We start from the raw sequence: 27,659 nt of genomic DNA, 5'->3' as shown, positions 1-27,659 counted from the left end.
AGTCCTAAAGAGAGATCGTAGAGGTGATCGGCTTCTATTTATGTGTGTTATGTTTCATCATCTAGTTCCACTATTATTGTAATCACACTAACAGGATATCTTTGCAAACAGGGATGGTCCGCTCGATTTTAGTGGAGCTGCACAAAATGATCGGATTGTGGTGTCCTTCATACACCTATTTTTTGGCTACAGAGCTGGGTGAAACTAGCTGCCAAGCAATGAACACTGTGCCAAGGAAATGGAGCCATGCCTACGAACAGCATCGATCAATTATATATTTTTTCTTTATTTGTACACCTTCTCACAACTTTGTCTTCAGTTGTGATGTGAATATTGGCGCTGATCTGTGAACCATTGAGATGCATTAGCCATGGTAGTTTCATTTGTATTTGATGGAATGTTGTAACGAGATAATCTCGAGGCAAGACACATGAATCCCAAGTTGAAACCTTTTTTTTCCTGCGGGAACCGAAGTTGAAACCTTCATAGCATCACAGTACAATTTCATCAAAATTATCCGTACATATAAACAAATTCTGAAGGATTGATAGCAATGCCAGAAACAATTCAACTTTCTTTCGCCGACATGTTGGACATCCTTCATCCGGCTCCACCTGCCATGCAGCAATATTGAGTGCACAACACAACTTCAGGGAAAGATTTGTTGGAAATATGCCCTAGAGGCAATAATAAATGGTTATTATTATATTTCTTTGTTCATGGTAATTGTCTATTATTCATGCTATAATTGTATTGTCCGGAAATCGTAATACATGTGTGAATACATAGACCACAACGTGTCCCTAGTAAGCCTCTAGTTGACTAGCTCGTTGATCAACAGATAGTCATGGTTTCCTGACTATGGACATTGGATGTCATTGATAACGGGATCACATCATTAGGAGAATGATGTGATGGACAAGACCCAATCCTAAGCATAGCATAAAAGATCGTGTAGTTTCGTTTGCTAGAGCTTTTCCAATATCAAGTATCTTTTCCTTCGACCATGAGATCGTGCAACTCCCGGATACCGTAGGAGTGCTTTGGGTGTGCCAAACGTCACAACGTAACTGGGTGACTATAAAGGTGCACTACGGGTATCTCCGAAAGTGTCTGTTGGGTTGGTACGGATCGAGACTGGGATTTGTCACTCCGTGTGACGGAGAGGTATCTCTGGGCCCACTCGGTAATGCATCATCATAATGAGCTCTATGTGACTAAGGTGTCAGTCACGGGATCATGCATTGCGGTACGAGTAAAGAGACTTGCCGGTAACGAGATTGAACAAGGTATTGGGATACCGACGATCGAATCTCGGGCAAGTAACATACCGATTGACAAAGGGAATTGTATACGGGATTGACTGAATCCTCGACATCGTGGTTCATCCGATGAGATCATCGTGGAACATGTGGGAGCCAACATGGGTATCCAGATCCCGCTGTTGGTTATTGACCGGAGAGGCGTCTCGGTCATGTCTGCATGTCTCCCGAACCCGTAGGGTCTACACACTTAAGGTTCGGTGACGCTAGGGTTGTAGAGATATATGTATGCGGAAACCCGAAAGTTGTTCGGAGTCCCGGATGAGATCCCGGACGTCACGAGAGGTTCTGGAATGGTCTGGAGGTGAAGAATTATAGATAGGAAGTCAAGTTTCGGCTACCGGGAAAGTTTCGGGGGTTACCGGTATTGTACCGGGACCACCGGAAGGGTCCCGGGGGTCCACCGGGTGGGGCCACCTATCCCGGAGGGCCCCGTGGGCTGAAAGTGGAAGGGAACCAGCCCTTAGTGGGCTGGGGCGCCCCCCCTTGGGCCTCCCCCCATGCGCCTAGGGTTGGGAACCCTAGGGGGAGCTTTCCCCTTGCCTTGGGGGGCAAGGCAACCCCTTCCCCCCTTTGGCCGCCGCCCCCCTTGGAGATCCCATCTCCCTGGGCCGGCGCCCCCCCCCCCAGGGGGCCTATATAAAGGGGGGGAGGGAGGGCAGAAACCTACAGCCTTGGGCGCCTCCCTCCTCCCCTGCAACACCTCTCTCTCGCGCGCAGAAGCTCGGCAAAGCCCTGCCGGAGACCCGCTACATCCACCACCACGCCGTCGTGCTGCTGGATCTCCATCAACCTCTCCTCCCCCCTTGCTGGATCAAGAAGGAGGAGACGTCGCTGTACCGTACGTGTGTTGAACGCGGAGGTGCCGTCCGTTCGGCACTCGGTCATCGGTGATTTGGATCACGGCGAGTACGACTCCGTCATCCACGTTCATTGGAACGCTTCCGCTCGCGATCTACAAGGGTATGTAGATGTACTCCTTTCCCCTCGTTGCTAGTACACTCCATAGATGCATCTTGGTGAGCGTAGGAAAATTTTAAATTATGCTACGATTCCCAACAAGATTCACCCCGGTCGTTGCGCTGCAGTAGTAATGACTAGTGAGCAGTCAAATCACAGAGCCCCACCTTCGCCACAGTAAGTTGCTCGAATGAAACAACCATCATTTCTCTGTTCCTTGAATCCACTGGTACTCCCATATTCCCACAGTAATAAGTTTCTCGGGCGAATCAACCATCACTATATCCGCTCACGTGTGATGACCACAGGAGCTATCCATTCAGATTGCATGTTAAAAAAATAAAGGTCGATAACTAATGCGGCAAACTTTCAAAAAAAACTAATGCGGCACCTCAGGCCAATGCGGCCAGATCGCATTTTGCACGAGAAATTACACACCATGTTTCGTTGACATGTGGTCCCGGTCCAACATATCAGTGAGAGTGGCGAGTACTAGGAGTACTTCCGAACCGACGTGTAGGCCGGGGCGCCCCTTCGTGAACCGTGGCAAACTAGCAACCGTCCACCGACTCTTCGCCTTTCCCTCTCGATTTGGAACTGTTGTCGCATGCTCTTGCTCTCCCTCCTCCATAATTGTACGTGCATTGCAACAGGTTATCGGATGAGGCCAATCAACAATAGTACTCCCTCCGTTCCTAAATGTAAGTCTTTGTAGAGATTTCACTATGAACCATATACGGATGTATATAGATGCATATTAAGTGTAGATTCATTCATTTTGCTCTGTATGTAGTCCACCTAGTGAAATCTCTACAAAGACTTATATTTAGGAACGGAGGAAGTAGTACTCCCTCCGTCTAGGTGAGTAAGTCACATTAGGAAGAGCAGCGCGACCTAGGTGAATGGTGATTGGATGAGTACGAGCACGGCAAGCTAGGAAACTTCCAATCACAATGCTGGTTTAAAATGAAAGTAAAATCTGCATTGAATACATGAGTGCATGCAAAACAATTATTAATATCTTGCCTAATCAAACCCAAGCAGCGATGCATGCAATGGCCGTTCTCCTGTGGGCGCCTCCTCTTTCTCCCTAGGTGTGTAGCAATACGTGGCTGGGAGGGAAACGAGAATGAGATTTAATGTAATGCCCCTAGGACTTTTGGGAATATTTGGTTTTCGTAAGATGACCTGCACACCTAGACGGAGGGAGTACACTATTTGTACTAGCTTCACATGCTTCGCGCGTCGTGCGGGTGTTTTTACTGTAGCCATATTGTACTCCCTCCTTTTCGGTTTATAAGGCTTAATTTAAAAATCTCACCAACCAAGGGAGATGGTGAGTGGTGGAATACTTTTTGTAGTTTGCAAAATCACCCAATTAATGCTCTTGTTTTCCACAAAAAAGTATGTTTACCAATGCATGCATGCATAAACTACATGCATTGGTCAATTTTTTCTTAATACTTGCATGCAAGGATTTAATGCACCTTGGAATCTGAACATGTGATGGGAAACAACCAAATTGAGCCTTATAAAATGGAAAAACTAAAATTTTGAGATAAGCCCTATAAACCGGAAAGGAGGGAGTACTACGTAACCAGCACCTCGAATCCTCGATACTAGTACTATATTAGTAAGTAGTAGGAGTGGTAGGGTGGCACGGGCCAGAACAAGCATTCACGTCCAGGAGTATGGCACACGCCACCAGCATGACTTCCATCTGACACCATATTTCTTGGAGTCTATGCTAGAGCAATCTCTTCAACCTCATCGTTTCTCTAACTCAGCCATCGCGCGGCGGGCGAGGTGGGGGTTTGCCGATAGTCGGTTTCCACAACTACGGTCCCACTTGTAAGGCCAACTCCAACGCTCTATCAATATATGGATGTACTCTTCTTCCCAATACAAAAACTTGCATCCATTCTACTCCCTCCGTTGCACAATACATGCCTTCTATTTGTCAAAATATATATGTATCTAGACATGTTTTAGTATATAGGTACATCCATTTTTGGACAAATGGAAGTCAAGTATTTTGGAACGGAGGGAGTACACAATAAAAAATCTAAGTTAGCACAACTAGTCTAATCCGAGAGCACAACCGAAGATTTGGTCGGGTTCTTCCTCCTTTTGCCGACACGTGGGACATCCAGCATCCAGGTCGTGTCATGAAAGAAAATAGAGTGGTAGTTGAAGCCACGAGATGTGCATCTTGGGTTAAACTGTAAATAGAATCTTACTACTCTTGAGTAACTCCAAAAGCGGCCACCGAAGATCTTTATTGGATTTGTTTTTCATCACCAGCACGTCGAGGTGAAAGATGTGCAGGTTCAGTGGGTCCTCTTGCATTTTCACTGACATGTGGGGCCGCATGTGAGCAAACAGACGATAGGCTCCGCGCGTCCGCTGGCTGGCTGAGAAGAGAGATAGAGGAGGGCCGAGCACGGACTGCAGGAAATTTGTTCTACGTAACCAGCACCTTGATATTCGCGTGTGGTTGTTTCTAGAATAAAAAAAGGAGGTACCCCTACTTATGTTACTCCCACTACGCCTAGCCTAAGGTTAGTAGGTGACCTTGCGCTTGGCTCTTCGCCTCTTCCGGAAGTCGATGGTTCTACAGTAGAGCTTCTGGCAATCTGACACCAAATGAACTGCTGCACGTCCACCGCTTGTAAGCAAAAGTTTCTCCTCGTGCTACGAGCCACCGCGCACACGTTGGCGAGGGAGAAGGCGTAATCAAGCTTCTCGTCGTTCTGCGAGTTGACGGGACACATCAAAGTTATTTACTAGTAGTACGTACTCTCTCCAAAAAAGGGCTGACCATGTCATTGCTACCATCCCGTGCTCCGTCGTTGAGTACGTTCACTATTCACGTGCCATCGAGGAGAAAAAATATTGCGTAGGTGCCATCAAAGTGCACGACTCACTTACGAAAAAGGGTTTCCCCCCGCTTTCCCCCCGCACGACTCACTTACGCACTGCTTATCTGATTATCTCCATTTTCTTGCATGACACGTGCAGCTTGATGCTAGATGTCTCGCGTGTTGGGAAAAGGATGAACAAAGCTCACGTAAAAGAAAAGAGTTGAAGAGAGTAGATTCCCGACGACCGAGGAGGAGCAAGGAACCTCGCGGTGGAGCGTCTGCAAGGAACCTTGCGCGTTTTCCCCTGTTTTTTGCCGCCTGCCCACCTATAAACAACTAAAAGAACATGAACTTTTCGCTAACCACTAGAAACGGTACATCAGGATGCTAAGTTGAAGATGTTTTATACTCCCTCCGTTCCCAAATATAAGTCTTTTTAGATATTTCAATAAGGGACTACGTACGAAACAAAATGAGTGAATCTACACTCTAAAATATGTCTACATACATCCGTATGTTGTAGTCTATTTGAAATGGCTAGAAAAACTTATATTTAGGAACGGAGGGAGTAGTTTATATTGAATTATTGATAACCACGCAACAAGCCACGCATGTACAGGACGCATGCAGCCACGCATGTACACAAGCCAACGCACTAACTCCATCCGATCCAACTCATGCACATACGCGCACAGCATGGAGCACACAACGCACGTACACAAGACGTGCATGCACACACGCTCGGCCGCAGAATGCACGTGAATAACACATGCATGCGCACACACTCGGCTGCATGGAGGCGTGCGCCATCCACGGCGACGTCCGGTTCGTCGTGCTACGGTGAAGCTCGCACGCAACAGCGCATACGCATCTCTTGCAGCACCTCTTTGCCGTCGTTGCTCAACTACTAGTCGGAGACGAAGACGACCGCAGCCTCGGCCTTAGAGCTAGCATCGATGAAAAACGCGCACGCTGCACGCACACGAGCACATACGGAGTGCCCACGACGTGGTGGTGGTGCGTCCCCAGTCGCCTCTACTCCTTCTGCGCACATTGTCTATCAAGGCGGCTGCATGCTAATGATGATGTGGGTGAGATCTTCTAGGACTCAGATGATGACGAGGAAAATTATGAGACACAAGGTGACGTACACCGTCAAGGTCCACGGTCAAGGGGGTGCTAGTAAGTGCTTAGATGTGCTTAGAGCAAGTACAATAGAGCTGAGTCGGCGGGCTATAAGGAATAAACTATAGTATATTTCTGCTTAGTTGGAGGAAGGAGAAGAGGAGAGAGAAGGTAAGAGGGCTCTTCGTGAAGAGCCAGCTCTAGCACGTACTCCTAGGCACTTTGTGAGAATGAAAGGTGGGCCACAGAACAAAAAAGTAGTAGTACACTCTTTTGATCTACTATTGTACATGTTGACTATAAGATGGGCTGTAGATGACAAGGCACTGGCTTATAGCCAGCAGCTGTCTATACTATTAATGCTCTTTAGATGAGGTGCTAAGTGCATTAAATGGCTTAGTAACTCAAGTCTTCAATGCATAGGTGCTTAGTTTATTGGTGCCACATCATATTTTATGCCTACGTGGCAGGCTTAGCAGCTATACATGGTGGAGCACTGGGAGAGGCCAAGGCTGGTCATAGTGGGGAGTAACTTGTACTGTAACATATTACTATGCTACTCTAAATATCTCTATAAACCGGAAAGGAGGGAGTAGTAACATACTAGACTAGTGTCATATGCAGAGTATGGGAGCACATGATAATTCCCCGTCCGGACCGATCCCAAGTTGGCTTCTCACCTTCTTGGCCCAACAAAAACCCCTCCCCCCTCCCTCGCGCACTTCCCGCCCGGCGCCAGCTGAGCCCGCCGCTCCACATTGACGGCAAGTCAGGGCGACGCGACCTCTCACTGCTTCTGCCGTTGAAGCGGCGCGCCGACGGACGGCACCGCCCGCTGCACGCCCGGCATTTCAGACTACACAGTGGATAGTAACTTTAGAGCAAGTACTACAATTAGATGACATAAGCAGGCTATAAGGATTTAAATATAGTATTTGTGCTTAGTTGAAGGAGAGAGAAGAGGAGAGAGAAGAGAAGCGGATTGTAAACGTGTAGCGGGTTGTACTCCAACATACTTTGTGAGACAAAAGGTGGGGCCATTATTAATGATATTGTATTTTATACTAAAGGGACTAACGGACGCCTTAATTACTCCATTTTTTTGAGACAAACCTTGGTGGGGCTATTATTGACTTTTTTTGAGCTATTATTGACTTGGATGTGGGGTTTGGGGGCCAAAGGCCTACTATTATACTCGCACGACCGACCTGACATGCTCTACCCTAGCCGCCGCTGTATCATATGGTTTCGCACCGTTCCAGATCTTAGCGCCGCCACGCAATTCTTCTCTAGCCCTCCTTCCGGCGTGCACCGCAAGAAGGGACAGCAGTCCTCCGAACCCCGCCTTTCGTGATCCTGTACGGGAGAGGGGCGATCAGGTTTTTGGGGAGCACACTCCTGTGACTGCTGCCAGCGACGACTTCCTCAATGACAGCCTTCTTCCCCGACCACGGTAACCTCTTCATCAACGACATGAGTGACAACATCAACCACATCGGTTCTGCTCCCGCTGTACAGTATGTGATTCTGTCCTCCTGGTTTAGTCCGCATCATTACTTTGATATTTGCAATTGTCGTCATGATCTATTTACTGCTGTTTCAGATTAAATCTCATACTAAATTGCTCATATATTCAACAATCCAATCCAAAAACCTGATCACAGGCAATTTACTCCGAGTGGTTTTGCTGCGCTTTTGAAGCCGCCTACTTTTAAGGGGGTGCAATATAAAAGGTGGCGCACAAGAGCAGTATATTCGTTTCAGATCATGTACTGCTATGACGCCACTAAGGGTAAGCCTGAGGGCGATCTTAATCCTACACAGCAGAAAGCTTTTCAGAACATGGATACCCTCTTCAAAGCCGCCCTGCTGAGTGTTCTTGACGATTCCATTATGGATTCATATATGTCGTTTGACAGCGGCAAAGACATCTGGGCTGCGCTCGAGGCCACGTTTGGGCCCTCGGGCGCTGGCAACGAGTTGTACGTCATGGAGCAATTCTGTGACTACAAGATGACTGATGAGCGCTCTATTGTTCAGCAGACTCATGAGATACAGTCACTCTCTAAGGAACTTGAGTACTTTAAGTGTGTGTTGCCGGAAAAATTTGTTGCTGGGACCATCATTGCCAAGCTTCCACCTTCGTGGAACGATTTTGCTACTTCTCTGAAAAACAAGAGACATGAGTTTTCTGTTTTGGATCTCATTAGCACTCTTGATTTTGAGGAGAAGGCGAGAGCAAAAGACACACGTGCTCGGGTCGCTGAGGGAGCTTCTAGTGCCCACATGGTACACGAGAAGAACTTCCAGCCCAACCAGCCCCAAAACAACAAGAACAAATCTCAGGGGAAAGGCAAGTTTGATGCAAAGAACAAGCCGTCACATTCTACCAACTTCAAGAAGAATTCTCATAATGGGAAGGGATACAAACCTCAATTTTGGTAGCACCGCACAAAATTTATATGGCTGCATCTACCTGCTGTCAGCTAACCTCATGGTGCTCCAGGTATTCCTACATTCGTAACTAGGTACAATGACCACCGCAAGATGAAATTAGCTTATTTGTACGTTGACTTGCTGAATGCAGTGCGGAACGATCCTGTCATGTGTGGAGGAGCAAACAAGCAGTGCAGCCGAAGGTGGAAATCAACCAAGGAATTATGAAATTATATGTAATCTTCCTCAGGCAGGTCAGTATCCCCTTCGTCCAGATGATCGTGTTTTGTCATGCCGAGCTATTGATATGTGCTACTGTTTTGCAACACCGTTTAAGTATAGCTACTGTTTTCCTATCTTTTCAGATTCAGGACAATGAATATGATATCAGGGGAACTGCACAATATGGACCCATGCTGAGTCATCTCTATTGCCTCATGTGTTTGCAACAAATGTGTCAGCATCAATTGCAAGATGAGGCAGGTAGCTAGCTGTGGAGTTGCCAACATGCTCAAAGTGCTCGCAACATTGAGAAGAAATAAGCATGCCCAGGAAATTAATGCGTGCGCAGGGAGGCCCTTTGCTCAGAGAAGCATCGACCGATTTTCTTTATTTCCACACCTTCTCACAACTTTGTATATTGGTTATAGTATGGTGAATCATTGAGATGCATAGACATGCTGAACTTTTGTTCTTCTGAATGGTAGTTTAATGTGAGTGTCTGCATCCAGTACCGCATCCTCTAATTTGGTGGATGCACACAGAGAAAATAAATCTCCTTAATTTACTCCATAACCGCCCTATTAAATAGGCCTAGTAACAAACCAGGCGCATGCAGTGGCCGGCGGGTACATGCATCCTGCATGCATGGCTAGTCAGCCAAGCCCATGCGCCAGCTCCAATGCAGCAACGCAAAAGAAGAGAGCGGTTCTTGGGAAAAAGCGAGTAGTTAAAGCAACGGGCCTTATAAACACGAACAGCTCGCTCTCCCGCTTCCGTCTCCCCACCCAATTCCCCCCGCTCCCCAATCTTCCTCACTCGTCCAGAAAACCCCGCTCACCTTCTTCCTCACTCGTACAGAAAACGCCTGCTCCTCTTCTTCCACTCCTACAGAAATCCCCAGCCCTCCTTCTTCCCCACTCGCACTGCCACTAGGCTTGTCTCTGGCTACTCTGCTCAAACCCGTGAGCTCGGCACGACGCCCACAAGGAAAATGGAGTCGGCTGGCCCCAGCGCCAAGAAGATGAGGCTCCCGCCAGCGGCGACGCCGGTTGTAGATCCCGCACCCGGTAGCGCGGCGAGAACCGGCGAGCCCCCCCCCCCACCCAGATCTGAGGAACCGGTAGATTCTCCGGTGGACCGCATCAGCGATCTCCCGGGCATCATCCTTGAGGAGATCATCTCGATTCTCCCCACCAAGGATTGTTGCCGCACACAAGTCCTCTCAACTCGGTGGCGCCCTCTATGGCGCACCGCGCCCCTCAATCTCGACTGTCGTCAGATATCTGTCCTTCCTGAATTTGATCTCATCAGAACCATCGTCTCTTCTCACCAGCAGGGCCCCGTTCAATGCCTCTGCATCCCGACAAGCTACCCGCTGTCCATACCCGGCAAGGTGGATGCTTGGCTAACATCCCCTGAATTCGGAAAACTCCAGCAGTTTGAGTTCTACCATTACCGCGAAAGTTTCATACCACGAACATACCAAGAATTCGTGCCCACACCACCGTTGTCCATCTCGCGGTTTTCCTCCTCTCTCCACACCACCACCTTCGCCCGGTGCCATCTACCAGACGATCTGGTACAAATGCTTCGACACCCACTGCTAAAAAAACTTTTGCTTGTGGTGGTTTATCTGTCGGAGGCCTCACTGCACAGCATCATCCTCTCCAGTTGCCCTACCCTGGAGCGCTTGCTGATTGTTTTGGGAATAGAAATCGGTATCAGTTGTCTCCAAATAAAGTCGCCTCACCTTAAAAGCATTGGAATTTGTTTTAAAGGACAGCAGCTCATCATCGAAGATGCCCCTTCACTTGAAAGGTTGCTCCTTCATAGTTGTTATACACCTTCAGAAATAACTATCGTCTCTGCGCCCAAACTGGAGACCTTGGGTGTAATTCGTGACCCGTTTAATAATCACAAGGAGTTGGTGTTTGGCTCCTCACTTTTTTAGGTACCGTATATTATCATCTACACATTTGTAATCATATGCTGCATTTTTCATTTGTGCGCATAAGTTTTATATCATCTTGGAGTACACTTTGGGTACTAATATTATGTTATATGCTCAATGAAGAGTTTGTCCATTGATAGCCTATCAATGCTGCTGGATTCTATCAAGATCATATATATCAGAATGTATAGTTTTGATCTAGACATAATTATTGGCTTGCTGCGATGCTTTCGATCTCTGGAGAATTTATACATAGAGGTGATGATTTCATGCACATTGAAAGCCCGTATATATTGTACTAGAATTAACTCTTCAGTTGTCGTTCTTTCGACATACTCTTTTTTCAGACCTTAACTGTTTTTAATCTTCATGTCTACTTAGGAAGAACCACATGGAGAAAAACATATAACCAATCGTTGGCGTAATAAGCACAAGGATTTTCTCAGTTCTGATGACATTCGTTTGAGGACGATAACGATGGGACGATATGCATCCAACCAAGCAAATAGATGCTTTGTCACATTCTTCCTGTTGAACGCGAGGTTACTATTGTCCATGAGGATTAATTTTTATAGCAAAAGATTTCTCACGGACGAACATGTTGAACAGCAAAAAAAGAAGTTTCAGGTGGACAAATGGGCTTCTAAACGTGCTCGGCTTATATTTACAATAAGTTGTAGACATCCTGAAATAAATTGTTTTGCACAGGATGTTGATTTTATGGATCAGACCGATCCATTTGTTTGTGACTACAAAAAAGAGTGGTTGGGTTAGATGTTACTGTCATGTTCAATCTGGGTTTTGTCTAAAAACTTGATGAACAATTAATCCTTGGGCTTTTTGTACCATTTGTATGCTTGACTTGCATGTTGTTGCCCTCGTACTCCCCTCCACCTGCCACTACACTGCCGCATCTTCCATGGCTGCTGTTCATTCCCGTCCGAGGCCTTGCCGTCGTTCTCCGCCTTGGTTAGCTCGCTGTGCCCGCCGCCGTCTGACATTGTCAACATGGTCAACAACTAAGAGGAATCAGGAGATGACTGTACGTGGAGGAGGCTGACAATAGGGACCCACCAGGGTCATTGCATTTCACAAGCAGGTGCCTCGTTATTACAAGCCAAAAATATACTTCCTCCTAATTGTTTGACAACTAGGTTCCACGCCATTGTCAATGTAGTCAATAAACGAGAAAATTACACAACGAACAGATAACACCAGGGACCCAGCAGCTCGCCCAGTTGTTTTTCAGTTTCAGAGACGGAGCTCAACCGCGCGCTGTGCGGGGGTTGTGGCCCGTCTAGCCCACGCTTACGCTTTTATTAAGCACATGACGAGCCCAGTTGATATATTTTTTTTCTTTTTGAAATTGGCTAGCCCAGTTCTTTTTTTTGGAGAATATCAAAACCGAGGCCTACTTGCTTTTCTCAGCCCTGCTGGGCTGCAAATCTTTCAAGACGAGGAGGGATGTAAGTAGTAAGAAATGGGCTTCCCCAGAAAACGGGCTATAAGTTGTAAGAAATGGGCTGTAAAATTTTAAACCAAAGCCAACCGGCAATTGCATTAAAATATCATTTTTTCAGGATTTCTCTACTCTCTACTCTAATAAAAGCCAAAGCCAACTGGCAATTACATTAAAATATCATCTTTTCTCCCACAAGATAAACTACTCATAGAAATGCATCTTCATGTTCCGTGCAACGAACGGGCATCTTGCTAGTTAAGATTCTAAATTTCATTCATTTTTTTGTGGAGAATTGTTTTTTGAATTTTATTTTGATATAATTTTTTGAAAATTATTTTTAACGAGACTCAAAATTTCATGATTAAAAGAGTTCGGACCCCACCGAAATATGCAAAATTTCGTTGAATTTTTTAGCAGTGCCCAGAATATATGGTCTGTAATGCTAATAAAAAGAATATGGGCTTCAAATATCCTTAAGAATTAGCAAATGGGCTGTAAATTATTGAAAATAATGGCTAATGGGTTGTATGCTGTTTTCCACAGATTTGGAGTCTGACTTCTGGGCCTACTAGGTTGAAGATGACGTTGTCCTAAATTTTTTTTTGACGCGTACGCAAGGCTTTGTCAACTTAGTCAACACACAGCAGTGACTGTTGGATGTCCATCCAACGGCCGCCGTGCTTCTTCAATCTCTGATCTTCCTGCTCCAGCCGCCCAAACCAGCGCCGGCGGGACTGCCTGCTCCCTCCTCCCGTGGCTGGCTGTGCTGCCGCCAGGCCATCCCTCTAACCACCCACACATCATGTTATTTTCCGGCGACGTCAGCCTCACCCCGCAGCCGACCATTCAGCGCTCGTTCTCCCCTCAGCGTGGGCATCCGCTGCGGTGGCTTCGCCGGCTCCGGGTGGTTCACTTCCTGGGCCTCGCCCTCGTCCACCGCGTTTGTGCTCTCGGCGCGGTGAGGTCAACATGGTCAACAAACAACAGCCATCGGAAGAGGCTGACAGTAGGGGCCCACACAGGAAAATGCCTCCTTATTACGCGCAAAATAATGATTCCTCCACCTGATAGCTGGGACCCACCGGAAGGGTCTCTGTATTTCGTGAAAAAAACGTTCCCCCCGCTGTCAGCTCGGACCCACTGGAAATGCCTCCTTATTATGCACAAAAAAATGAATACTCCCCCTGCTAGTTGGGACTCACCTTGGTGGGAGGCTGACTTGTGGGCCTACTAAGTTTACGGGGACGGAGGGCTTTGTCAACTTAGTCAATATGAACGATTCTAGCTCCAGTGACCGTACGATGTCCATCCAACGGCCGTAGTGCATCTTCAGCCTCTGGTCTTCGTGCTCCAGCCGCCCAAAGTAGCACCGGTCGTGCCGCATGCTCCTGCCTCCCGTGGCCGGCTGTGATGCCGCGGAGGCCTCACCGCCCCCTACTACTCCCACTGCTGGCCAGGCCATCCCTCTACTCACCCACACCCCCTGTTATTCTGCAGCGACGGCAGCCTCACCCTCGTACTCCTCTTCGCGTGGGCATCCAATGCTGCGTCTTCCCCGGCTCCGCGTCGTCCCCTTCCTAGGCCTCGCCGTCGTCCACCGCCGTGGTGCTCTCGGCGCGGCGTGGTCAATGTGGTCAACGACCGACTTCCATCGGAAGAGTATTGTGCTGAAGGAAATATGCCCTAGAGGAAATAATAAAGTATTATATATTTCCTTATATCATGATAAATGTTTATTATTCATGCTAGAATTGTATTAACCGGAAACATAATACATGTGTGAATACATAGACAAACAGAGTGTCACTAGTATGCCTCTACTTGACTAGCTCGTTAATCAAAGATGGTTATGTTTCCTAGCCATAGACATGAGTTGTCATTTGATTAACGGGATCACCTCATTAGGAGAATGACGTGATTGACTTGACCTATTCCGTTAGCTTAGCACCTGATCGTTAAGTATGTTGCTATTGCTTTCTTCATGACTTATACATGTTCCTCTGACTATGAGATTATGCAACTCCCGTTTACCGGAAGAACACTTTATGTGCTACCAAACGTCACAACGTAAATGGGTGATTATAAAGGTGCTCTACAGGTGTCTCCAAAGGTACTTGTTGGGTTGGCGTATTTCGAGATTAGGATTTGTCACTCCGATTGTCGGAGAGGTATCTCTGGGCCCACTCGGTAATGCACATCACTATAAGCCTTGCAAGCATTGTGACTAATGAGTTAGTTGCGGGATGATGTATTACGGAACGAGTAAAGAGACTTGCCAGTAACGAGATTGAACTAGGTATCGAGATACCGACGATCGAATCTCGGGCAAGTAACATACCGATGACAAAGGGAACAACGTATGTTGTTATGCGGTTTGACCGATAAAGATCTTCGTAGAATATGGGCATCCAGGTCCCGCTATTGGTTATTGACCAGAGAGGTGTCTCGGTCATGTCTACATAGTTCTCGAACCCGAATGGTCTGCACGCTTAACGTTACGATGATAGTTTTATTGAGTTTTGATGTACCGAAGGAGTTTGGAGTCCCGGATGAGATCAGGGACATGACGAGGAGTCTCGAAATGCCCGAGACGTAAAGATCGATATATTGGACGACTATATTCGGACTTCGGAAAGGTTCCGAGTGATTCGGGTATTTTTCGGAGTACCGGAGAGTTACGGGAATTCGTATTGGGCCTTAATGGGTCATACGGGAAAGGAGGGAAAGACCTCAAAGGGTGGCCGCACCCCTCCCCATGGGCTAGTCCGAATTGGACTAGGGAGGGGGGGCGCCCCCTTCCTTCTTTCTCCTTCCCCCTTCCCTTCTCCTACTCCCACAAGGAAAGGAGGAGTCCTACTCCCGGTGGGAGTAGGACTGCCCCCTTGGGCGCGCCACCTCCTCTTGGCCGGCCCTCTTCCCCTTGCTCCTCTATATACGGGGGCAGGGGGCACCCCAGGGACACACTTGATATACGATATTTTAGCCGTGTGCGGTGCCCCCCTCCACCATATTACACCTCGATAATACCGTTGCGGAGCTTAGGCGAAGCCCTGCGTCGGTGGAACGTCATCATCGTCACCACGCCGTCGTGCTGACGAAACTCTCCCTCAACACTCGGCTGGATCGAAGTTCGAGGGACGTCATCGAGCTGAACGTGTGTAGAACTTGGAGGTGCCGTACGTTCGGTACTTGATCGGTCGGATCGTGAAGACGTACGACTACATCAACCGCGTTGTGATAACGCTTCCGCTGTCGGTCTACGAGGGTACGTGGACAACACTCTCCCCTCTCATTGCTATGCATCACCATGATCTTGCGTGTGTGTAGGAAATTTTTTGAAATTACTACGTTCCCCAACAGTGGCATCCGAGCCTGGTTTTATGCGTTGATGCTATGCACGAGTAGAACACAAGTGAGTTGTGGGCGATATAAGTCATACTGCTTACCAGCATGTCATACTTTGGTTCAGCGGTATTGTGAGATGAAGCGGCCCGGACCGACATTACGCGTACGCTTACGCGAGACTGGTTTCACCGTTCGGAGCACTCGTTGCTTAAAGGTGACTGGCGGGTGTCTGTCTCTCTCACTTTAGTTGAACCAAGTGTGGCTACGCCCGGTCCTTGCGAAGGTTAAAACAGCACCAACTTGACAAACTATCGTTGTGGTTTTGATGCGTAGGTAAGAACGGTTCTTGCTAAGCCCATAGCAGCCACGTAAAACTTGCAACAACAAAGTAGAGGACGTCTAACTTGTTTTTGCAGGGCATGTTGTGATGTGATATGGTCAAGACATGATGTGATATAATTTGTTGTATGAGATGATCATGTTTTGTAACCGAGTTATCGGCAACTGGCAGGATCCATATGGTTGTCGCTTTATTGTATGAGATGCAATCACCATGTAATAGTTTTACTTTATCACTAAGCGGTAGCGACAGTCGTAAAAGCAATTAGTTGGCGAGACGACAACGATACTACGATGGAGATCAAGGTGTCGTGCCGGTGACGATGGTGATCATGACGGTGCTTCGGAGATGGAGATCACGAACACGGTGCTTCGGAGATGGAGATCACAAGCACAAGATGATGATGGCCATATCATATCACTTATATTGATTGCATGTGATGTTAATCCTTTATGCATCTTATCTTGCTTTGATTGACGGTAGCATTATAAGATGATCTCTCACTAAAATTTCAAGATAAAAGTGTTCTCCCTGAGTATGCACCGTTGCGAAAGTTCTTCGTGCTGAGACACCACGTGTTAATCGGGTGTGATAGGCTGTACGTCAAATACAACGGGTGCAAAACAGTTGCACACGCGGAATACTCAGGTTAAACTTGACGAGCCTAGCATATACAGATATGGCCTCGGAACACAGAGACCGAAAGGTCGAGCGTGAATCATATAGTAGATATGATCAACATAGTGATGTTCACCATTGAAACTACTCCATCTCACGTGATGATCGGACATGGTTTAGTTGATTTGGATCACGTAATCACTTAGATGATTAGAGGGATATCTATCTAAGTGGGAGTTCTTATGTAATATGATTAATTGATCTTAAATTTATCATGAACTTAGTCCTGATAGTATTTTGCAAATTATATTGTAGATCAATAGCTCGCGTTGTTGCTTCCCTGTGTTTATTTTTGATATGTTCCTAGAGAAAATTATGTTGAAATATGTTAGTAGCAAAGATGCGGATTGGATCCGTGATCTGAGGATTATCCTCATTGCTGCACAGAAGAATTATGTCCTTGATGCACCGCTAGGTGACAGACCTATTGCAGGAGCAGATGCAAACGTTATGAACGTTTGGCTAGCTCAATATGATGACTACTTGATAATTTAGTGCACCATGCTTAACGGCTTAGAATCGGGACCTCAAAGACGTTTTGAACGTCATGGACCATATAAGATGTTCCAGGAGTTGAAGTTAATATTTCAAGCAAATACCCGAGTTGAGAGATATGAAGTCTCCAACAAGTTCTATAGCTAAAAGATGGAGGAGAATCGCTCAACTAGTGAGCATGTGCTCAGATTGTCTGGGTACAACAATCGCTTGAATCAAGTGGGAGTTAATCTTCCAGATAAAATAGTGATTGACATAATTCTCTAGTCACCATCACCAAGTTAGTAGAACTTCGTGATGAACTATAGTATGCAAGGGATGACGAAAGTAATCCCCGAGCTCTTCGTGATGCTGAAATCGACGAAGGTAGAAATCAAGAAAAACATCAAGTGTTGATGGTTGACGAGACCACTAGTTTCAAGAAAAGGGCAAAGGGAAGAAGGGTAACTTCAAAAAGAACGGCAAGAAAGTTGCTACTCAAGTGAAGAAGCCCAAGTCTGTACCTAAGCCTGAGACTAAGTGCTTCTACTGCAAAGGGACTGGTCACTGGAGGCGGAACTGCCCCAAATATTTGGTGGATAAGAAGGATGGCAAAGTGAACAAAGGTATATTGGATATACATGTTATTGATGTGTACTTACTAGTGTTTATAGCAACCCATTAGTATTTGATACTGGTTCAGTTGCTAAAGAGTGGTAACTCGAAAATGGGAGTTGCAGAATAAATAGAGACTAGTAAAAGGCGAGGTGACGATGTGTGTTGGAAGTAGTTCCAAGATTGATATGATCATCATCGCACACTCCTATACTTTCGGGATTAGTGTTGAAACTAAATAAGTGTTATTTGGTGTTTGCGTTGAGCATGAATATGATTTGATCATGTTTGTTGCAATACGGTTATTCATTTAAATTAGAGAATAATTGTTGTTCTGTTTACATGAATAAAATCTTCTATGGTCATACACCCAATAAAATGGTTTGTTGGATCTCGATCGTAGTGATACACATATTCATAATAATGAAGCCAAAAGATGCAAAGTTAATAATGATAGTGCAACTTATTTGTGGCACTACCGTTTAGGTCATATTGGTGTAAAGCGCATGAAGAAACTCCATACTGATGGGATTTTGGAATCACTTGATTATGAATCACTTGATGCTTGCGAACCGTGCCTCATGGGCAAGATGACTAAGACGCCGTTCTCCGGAACTATGGAGAGAGCAACAGATTTGTTGGAAATCATACATACAGATGTATGTGGTCCGATGAATATTGAGGCTCGTAGCGGGTATCATTATTTTCTGACCTTCACAGATGATTTGAGCAGATATGAGTATATCTACTTAATGAAACAGAAGTCTGAAACATTTGAAAAGTTCATATAATTTCAGAGTGAAGCGGAAAATCATCGTAACAAGAAAATAAAGTTTCTATGATCTGATCGTGGAGAAGAGTATTTGAGTTACGAGTTTGGCCTTCAGTTAAAACAATGTGAAATAGTTCACTAATCACGCCACCTGGAACACCACAGTGTAATGGTGTGTCCGAACATCGTAACCGTACTTTATTAGATATGGTGCAATATATGATGTCTCTTACCGATCTACCACTATCGCTTTGGAGTTATGCATTAGAGACAGCTGCATTCATGTTAAATAGGCTACCATCTAAATCCGTTGAGACGCCGCCTTATGAACTATGGTTTGGCAAGAAACCAAAGTTGTCGTATCTTAAAGTTTGGGGTTGCGATGCTTATGTGAAGAAACATCAACTTGATAAGCTCGAACCCAAATCGGAGAAATGTGTCTTCATAGGATACCCAAAGGAGACTGTTGGGTACACCTTCTATCACAGATCCGAAGGCAAGATATTCGTTGCTAAGAATGGATCCTTTCTAGAGAAGGAGTTTTCTCTCGAAAGAAGTGAGTGGGGGGAAAGTAGAACTTGATGAGGTAACTGTACCTGCTCCCTTATTGGAAAGTAGTTCATCACAGAAATCTGTTCCTGTGACTCCTACACCAATTAGTGAGGAAGTTAATGATGATGATCATTGAACTTCAGATCAAGTTATTACTGAACCTCGTAGGTCAACCAGAGTAAGATCCGCACCAGAGTGGTACGGTAATCCTGTTCTGGAGGTTATGTTACTAGACCATGACGAACCTACGAACTATGAAGAAGCGATGGTGAGCCCAGATTCCACGAAATGGCTTGAGGCCATGAAATCTGAGATAAGATCCATATATGAGAACAAAGTATGGACTTTGATTGACTTGCTCAATGATCGGCGAGCCATTGAGATTAAATGGATCTTCAAGAGGAAGACGGACGCTGATAGTAGTGTCACTATCTACAAAGCTAGAATTATCGCAAAAAGGTTTTCGACAAGTTCAAGATGTTGACTACGATGAGAGTTTCTCACTCGTGTCTATGCTTAAGTCTGTCCGAATCATATTAGCAATTGCCGCATTTTATGAAATCTGGCAAAGGCATAAACAAAACTGCATTCCTTAATGTATTTATTAAAGAAGAGTTGTATATGATGCAACCAGAAGGTTTTGTCAATCCTAAAGGTGCTAACAAAATATGCAAGCTCCAGCGATCCATCAATGGACTGGTGCAAGCATCTCGGAGTTGGAATATACGCTTTGATAAGTTGATCAAAGCATATAGTTGTATACAGACTTGCGGTGAAGCCTGTATTTACAAGAAAGTGAGTGGGAGCACTACAGCATTTCTGATAAGTATATGCGAATGACATATTGTTAATAAGAAATAATGTAGAATTATTCTGCAAAGCATAAAGGAGTGTTTGAAAGGAGTTTTTCAAAGATAGACCTCAGTGAAGCTGCTTACATATTGAGCATCAAGATCTATAGAGATAGATGAAGACGCTTGATAAGTTTTTCAATGAGTACATACCTTAACAAGATTTTGAAGTAGTTCAAAATAGAACAATCAAAGAAAGAGTTCTTGCCTGTGTTACAAGGTGTGAAATTGAGTAAAGACTCAAAGCCCGACCACGGCAGAAGATAGAAAGAGAATGAAAGTCATTCCCTATGCCTTGGCCATAGGTTCTATAAAGTATGCCATGTTGTGTACCAGATCTATTGTATACCCTACACTAATTTTGGCAAGGGAGTACAATAGTGATCTAGGAGTAGATCACTGGACAGCGGTCAAAATTATCCTTAGTGGAATAAGGAAATGTTTCTCGATTATGGAAGTGACAAAAGGTTCGTCGTAAAGGGTTACGTCGATGCAAGTTTTGACACTAAATCTAGATGACTCTAAGTCTCGGTCTAGATACATATTGAAAGTGGGAGCAATTAGCTAGAGTAGCTCCGTGCAGAGCATTGTAGACATAGAAATTTGCAAAATCCTTACGGATCTGAATGTGACAGACCCGTTGACTAAAATTATCTTACAATCAAACCATGATCACACCTTAGTACTCTTTGGGTGTTAATCACATAGCGATGTGAACTAGATTATTGACTCTAGTAAACCTTTTGAGTGTTGGTCACATAGAGATGTGAACTATGGGTGTTAATCACATGGTGATGTGAATTATTGATGTTAAATCACATGGCGATGTGAACTAGATTATTGACTCTAGTGCAAGTGGGAGACTGAAGGAAATATGCCCTAGAGGCAATAATAAAGTATTATATATTTCCTTATATCATGATAAATGTTTATTATTCATGCTAGAATTGTATTAACCGGAAACATAATACATGTGTGAATACATAGACAAACAGAGTGTCACTAGTATGCCTCTACTTGACTAGCTCGTTAATCAAAGATGGTTATGTTTCCTAGCCATAGACATGAGTTGTCATTTGATTAACGGGATCACCTCATTAGGAGAATGACGTGATTGACTTGACCCATTCCGTTAGCTTAGCACCCGATCGTTAAGTATGTTGCTATTGCTTTCTTCATGACTTATACATGTTCCTCTGACTATGAGATTATGCAACTCCCGTTTACCGGAGGAACACTTTGTGTGCTACCAAACGTCACAACGTAAATGGGTGATTATAAAGGTGCTCTACAGGTGTCTCCAAAGGTACTTTTTGGGTTGGCGTATTTCGAGATTAGGATTTGTCACTCCGATTGTCGGAGAGGTATCTCTGGGCCCACTCGGTAATGCACATTACTATAAGCCTTGCAAGCATTGTGACTAATGAGTTAGTTGCGGGATGATGTATTACGGAACGAGTAAAGAGACTTGCCAGTAACGAGATTGAACTAGGTATCCAGATACCGACGATCGAATCTCGGGCAAGTAACATACCGATAACAAAGGGAACAAGGTATGTTGTTATGCGGTCTGACCGATAAAGATCTTCGTAGAATATGGGCATCCAGGTCCCGCTATTGTTTATTGACCGGAGAGGTGTCTCGGTCATGTCTACATAGTTCTCGAACCCGAAGGGTCCGCACGCTTAATGTTACGATGACAATTTTATTGAGTTTTGATGTACCGAAGGAGTTCAGAGTCCTGGATGAGATCGGGGACATGACGAGGAGTCTCGAAATGGCCGAGACGTAAAGATCGATATATTGGACGACTATATTCGGACTTCGGAAAGGTTCCGAGTGATTCGGGTATTTTTCGGAGTACCGGAGAGTTACGGGAATTCGTATTGGGCCTTAATGGGCCATACGGGAAAGGAGGGAAAGACCTCAAAGGGTGGCCGCACCCCTCCCCATGGGCTCGTCCGAATTGGACTAGGGAGGGGGGGCGCCCCCTTCCTTCTTTCTCCTTCCCCCTTCCCTTCTCCTACTCCCACAAGGAAAGGAGGAGTCATACTCCCGGTGGGAGTAGGACTCCCCCCTTGGGCGCGCCACCTCCTCTTGGCCGGCCCTCTTCCCCTTGCTCCTTTATATACGGGGGCAGGGGGCACCCCAGGGACACACTTGATATACGATATTTTAGCCGTGTGCGGTGCCCCCCTCCACCATATTACACCTCGATAATACCGTTGCGGAGCTTAGGCGAAGCCCTGCGTCGGTGGAACATCATCATCGTCACCACGCCGTCGTGCTGACGAAACTCTCCCTCAACACTCGGCTGGATCGGAGTTCGAGGGACGTCATCGAGCTGAACGTGTGTAGAACTTGGAGGTGCCGTACGTTCGGTACTTGATCGGTCGGATCGTGAAGACGTACGACTACACCAACCGCGTTGTGATAACGCTTCCGCTGTCGGTCTACGAGGGTACGTGGACAACACTCTCCCCTCTCGTTGCTATGCATCACCGTGATCTTGCGTGTGCGTAGGAAATTTTTTGAAATTACTACGTTCCCCAACATGTGTGTGGAGAGGCTGACAGCTAGGTCCACGGTGGCCGCAATGAAGTGCCTCCTTATTACGCGCAAAATAATTATTCCTCCACCTGACAGCAGGGACCCACCGGACGGGCCACCGTATTTCGCGAAAAAAAAAATTCCCCCCTGACTGCTGGGACCCACCAGCTACATCTTCGCACGCAAGGAAGTGCGTCCGGGCAAAAAAAATAAAAAACAAATGATTCGCCCCCTGACTGCTGGGACCCACCAGCTACATCTTCGCAGGCAAGGAAGTGCCTGACAGTCGGGACCCACCTGGTCGAAGCGTACGTAGCGTTGTCATTCTGGTCGCGAACGTGTACGTACATATATACTGGTCGATGTAGAGGCGCGCACGTGTCGTAGTAGAGGCACGCACGTAGCATGTACACGTACGTACAACGGCCAGGGTGCAAGAAAGAAAATACGGCCACGTATGTGTACATACGGGCGGGGTCTCGAACGCCTACTCGCACATACGTGCATGGCTGGGTCGGAACGGAGAAATAGCGTCGTCGTCGTTTTCATGGGGAGCCAACCGGCTGGGTCGGAACGGAATGCGTGGTCGTGTTCATCGGGAGGGCTTGGACGGAACAGGCGATGGAAACGAGGCCTGGCGTACCGCACAACGGAGGAAACACATCCTACGTTCGGAACGGGGTCCTGTTGATCGGGAGGGGTGTGGCGTACCGCAAAACGGAGGAAACGGACCTCCTACAAACGAAACGGGGGTCCTGTTAATCGGGAGGGGTGTGGCATACCGCAAAACGGAGGAAACGGACCTCCTACGGTCGAAACGGGGGTCCTGTTGATCGGGAGGGGTGTGGCGTACCGCAAAACGGACGAAACGGACCTCCTACGGTCGAAACGGGGGTCCTGTTCATCGGGAGGGGTGTGGCGTACCGCAAAACGGGACTCCACGGGATACTGTTCATCTCCACCGTCGACCTCCTCCAGCCTCCACGGGTTACCGTCGACCTCCTCCAGCCTCCACGGGCTCCTGTTCATCCAGCCTCCACCGCGCGCTACTCCACCGGCTCATGTTCAACCACCCCTCCATGGGCACCCCTCCACCGTCTACTGTTCATCCAGCCCTCCACACCACGGGGTCCTGTTCAACCACCCCTCCACGGGCACCCCTCCACCGTCTACTGTTCATCCAGCCCTCCACACCACGGGGTCCTGTTCATCCAGAGGCAACGCCACCGCTCACTGTTCATCCAACCCCCCCCCCCCCGCAACGCTCATTGTTCATCCAATCGATCGGCTTCAGTTAGCAGCAGTAGCGAAGGAATCGCTCGATCGGGTTCAGTTAACAGCCATCGATCGATCGCTCGGGTTCAGTAACGCGTAGCCTACAGTGCAATCGCTCGTGTTCAGTTAGAGCCCAACGCCTCGCTCGGGTTCAGTTAGAGCCAACGCCTCGCACACACGCGCGTACGTGTACGAGAGAAACGCGCATCGCTCGGCCCCCGACCTCCCACCGTAACCGGCAACTCCCCGAAATTTTCCTCCCCCTCGCTTCTACCACGGTTTTTTCCATCATGGACGGCCCAAAGAATGTCATGGAGCCGCGTCTCCGGCCCGCGCAGGACGAAAAGCCCATTTTCTGTCATGATTTTTTGTCATAGAAGTAGGAGCCCACCACATCTATGATGATACCGGGTTTTGTCACAATTATCGTCATAGAAGTGTCATATGTATGACAGGAAAAAAATTCGTTCGGCCCAAAATGTCATGGATGTGTCTTTTTTTTGTAGTGTTGGTCCCGATTCCGCGCGCCTCTGGTGGCTGGATTGGCCAAACGGGGCGGCCGAGCCCCGACCCCGCTCCTTTATAAATAAGGGGAAGGGGGGATGGCATCCCGCACTCTTCTGTCATCTATCTCCTCTTGCTTCTACTTCTTCCTTTCACCCGCCGTGGAGAAAAGGAATCCTGGTCCCTCGACGGTGGCGGCAAGGGTCACCGCTCGAAAGCGTGTCCCTCCTCCTCCTGAGCCCGTGGTGGTGGAACCGACTGCGAGGGGAAGGGGGAGGGGGTGAGGCCGGTGCAGAGGCCATAGCGCTCGGGGCAGAGGAGAACGGGGTGGCGCGCCGGCCTCGCCCCCGCCAATGATGCCCTTCCCGATGGAGGGCCACGTTGAAGACCAGCCTTGCGAGTTCTTCATCAGGCTCCGCCGGCCCCCGCGTCGTCGTCTTCGTCTCCCTACTCCGTTCGCTCGGGTGATGGAGCATGCCCCGCCCCAGACCCTCAGGTTGCACATGAGGGGCTGTGGGAACGGGGGCACGAGGGTCGACGTCGACTTCCCGGCTCCTCGAGTTATGTATCTCCGCCGTGGATGGAAGACGTTCGCCCGCATCCACAGCCTGACGACGGGGCTCGTCCTCTACTTCAAATTAATGGAGGACGGCCTGCTTTCCGTCAAGGTCTTCGGAGAGTTTGGAACTCGTCTAAAATGCTGCGTGGAGAGCTCCTCTGATGGAGATTCTGACGATGGAAGCTCGTCCTTGAGCGAAAGCGACGAGGAGTACAGCGGGGCAGATAGCGGGGACGAGTCCGACTAGGCGTCGGACGCCCCGCGCCTGGGCGGGTGCGGCAGCAGCAGCATCTGCACCTGGCCGCTCCTCCGGCAGAGGTTTGCCGGGGGCGGGGCCAGCTCCTTGAACTTCTCGGGGGCCGTCTCCTTGGGCGGCTGGCGTCGGGAGGCTGCGGAAGAGGAAGAGGGCGGGCGGCAAGGCCGTCCACTCGTAGTACGCGGGCACCGACGCCTTCATCGCGTATTGCCGGTCCTGCCGCCTCGTCTTCCAGCTCCTTCTCCGGCACCGTCATCACCGGCTCGCCTGTGGGCGGCCACCGAGGTGTTCTCTTGGTGCTTTCTGCCACTCGTAGCTCGCCTAGGCGCCCCTTTCGCCCTCAAAGGCCACTCCATCATACCACATCACAACCATTTTAATAGCATGTTGGCATGCAAGGTAAACCATTATAAACTCCTACGAAATTAAGCATGGCATAAGCAACTATAATCTCTAATTGTCATTGCAAACGTGTTTCATTCATAATAGGATGAATCAAGAACGATGAACTAATCATATTTACAAAAACAGGAGAGGTCGAGTTCATACCAGCTTCTCTCATCTCAATCAGTCCATCATATATCATCATTATTGCCTTTCACTTGCACGACCGAATGGTGTGATAATAATAATAGTGCATGTGCATTGGACTAAGCTGGAATCTGCAAGCATTTAATACAAGGGAGAAGACAAGGTAATATGGGCTCTTTGTTAAATCAACAATAATGCCTATAAGAGCCACTTCAACATTTTCATTATTGTCTTCTCCTCTCGACCCCCAAAGAAAAGAAAAGAAATGACACTATTTACACGGGAAAGCTCCCAACAAATAAATAGAAGAACAAGAATATTTTTGGGTTTTCTTTTAATTCTACTAGTACAGGCATGGAAAGTAAGCTAACTAAAAGCTAAAACTAATTTTTTTGGTTTTTCTTAAGGTTTTTTCAAACACACAAGAAGAAAGCGAGAAAAAGGAAATAAACTGGCATGGATATTACAGTGAAAAAGTATGAGCACCGACAACTAGAATGAGTGTGCGAACATGAATGTAATGTCGGTGAGAAATACATACTCCCCAAGCTTAGGCTTTTGGCCTAAGTTGGTCTATGCCCATGGATCAAAGTTGTAGCTGGGGTCGTATTGAGATGGAACCTCGGGGTGCCACAGATTGGCAATCTCCTCCGGATCCCACTGATAAACAGACTGACGGGGAGGACCAGGTTGTGGCTCTGGCTCTGGCTCTAGAGCTGATGTGAGGTTCTGGTAGGCATGAAATGCCTCCGGCAGAACAAGATACTTTCCTGAAGATAAGTTAAACAAAGAAGGAGCAGGCAAAGTAATAGTCTCAAAGTGATTTTTATCAAATATTAGTCTATAGTCTAGCATCTTTTTCTCATTCTTAACAATAAAATCATGTGCTACCATACTCTTATAGTCTAGAAAAATAGGAGGCAGCGACTTTTCTTCTTTCTCATAATGCCTAATAGGTATGTTAAAGTGTGCAGCGAGGCGCGAGGCGAAGATACCTCCCAAGATGGGACCCTTCTTGCGGTTCAGATTTACCCGCTTGGCAATAATAGCGCCTAGACTAAAAGTGTTATCACGAAACAAGGCATGGCACAAAATAACAATATCAGGGGCACTAAGGTTTCCACAGTTTCCGCGACCAATTAAACATCTACTAGCAAATATCACAAAGTAACGCAGAACCGAAAAATGTATGCTAGTAATTCTTGCATCAGAAACTTTCCTCGTTTCCCCAACAGCAATCAAATTAATAAACCCTTCCACATCATTACGATGTGGTTCCTCTATGCTGCCCGTAAAGGGTATCTTACAGACCCGGCAGAAATCAAAAAGGGACATCTCCTTATACTCATCATATAAATAAAAATCCACCGAGGGTGGTGATCTCCTAGCATGGAAATGAAAATTTTGCACAAAAATATTAGTCAGTAGGAGATACTGTTCGCGCTGGTCGCGGAGGAAGTCGGTGAGGCCCACATTCTCAGGCAAATAATAAAAATCATCATGAATCCCGGCTGCTATCAAGAACTCATCACAAGGCCACTCACACGAACGAACTTCTGCGGTGCGTGGGAGATTATATTTGGGACTCTTATCCTCTTCACTTTGCTTATCCTTCGAGCTTCGGCTCGAAGAGCCCCTCAAAAATCTCTTCATCAATTTCTGAAAAATTCTGAAATTTTTAGTAACTTAAAATAAAAGTGAACCAAACTCAACAAAATTGATAGCAACTACTCCTACAAGTGAGACTATATCATGCATTAGAACTACTTGGGACCATATAAATTTGACATGCAAGCTCAAGAAAAGGGTCACCTCAGCAGCAAAAATTTGCAATAAATAAAGCACCAGAACAAAAACTAATTGGACCATTGGAGGAGTCACATACCAATGTACAATCCCCCAAAGCAGTTTTGTGAGTGGAGCTTTGAGCAAGGAGATCAAAAATGGCAGCAAGATGAGCTAGAACTCGTGCTTGAGCTGGTTGGTGATTTTTTGGGAGGAAGAAGGAGTGTGTT

General features: G+C 46.9%; 1 pseudogene; it reads left to right on the top strand.

Annotated features, from left to right (window-relative positions):
* Positions 1-9,086, top strand: part of LOC109764444 (hsp70-Hsp90 organizing protein-like) — a 112,938-nt pseudogene extending 103,852 nt beyond the window's left edge.
* Positions 9,087-27,659: the final 18,573 nt, after the last annotated feature.

Source organism: Aegilops tauschii, chromosome 5 (assembly GCF_002575655.3).
Source record: "Aegilops tauschii subsp. strangulata cultivar AL8/78 chromosome 5, Aet v6.0, whole genome shotgun sequence".
NCBI lineage: Eukaryota > Viridiplantae > Streptophyta > Magnoliopsida > Poales > Poaceae > Aegilops > Aegilops tauschii.
This window is presented reverse-complemented; position numbering and strand designations above follow the sequence as displayed.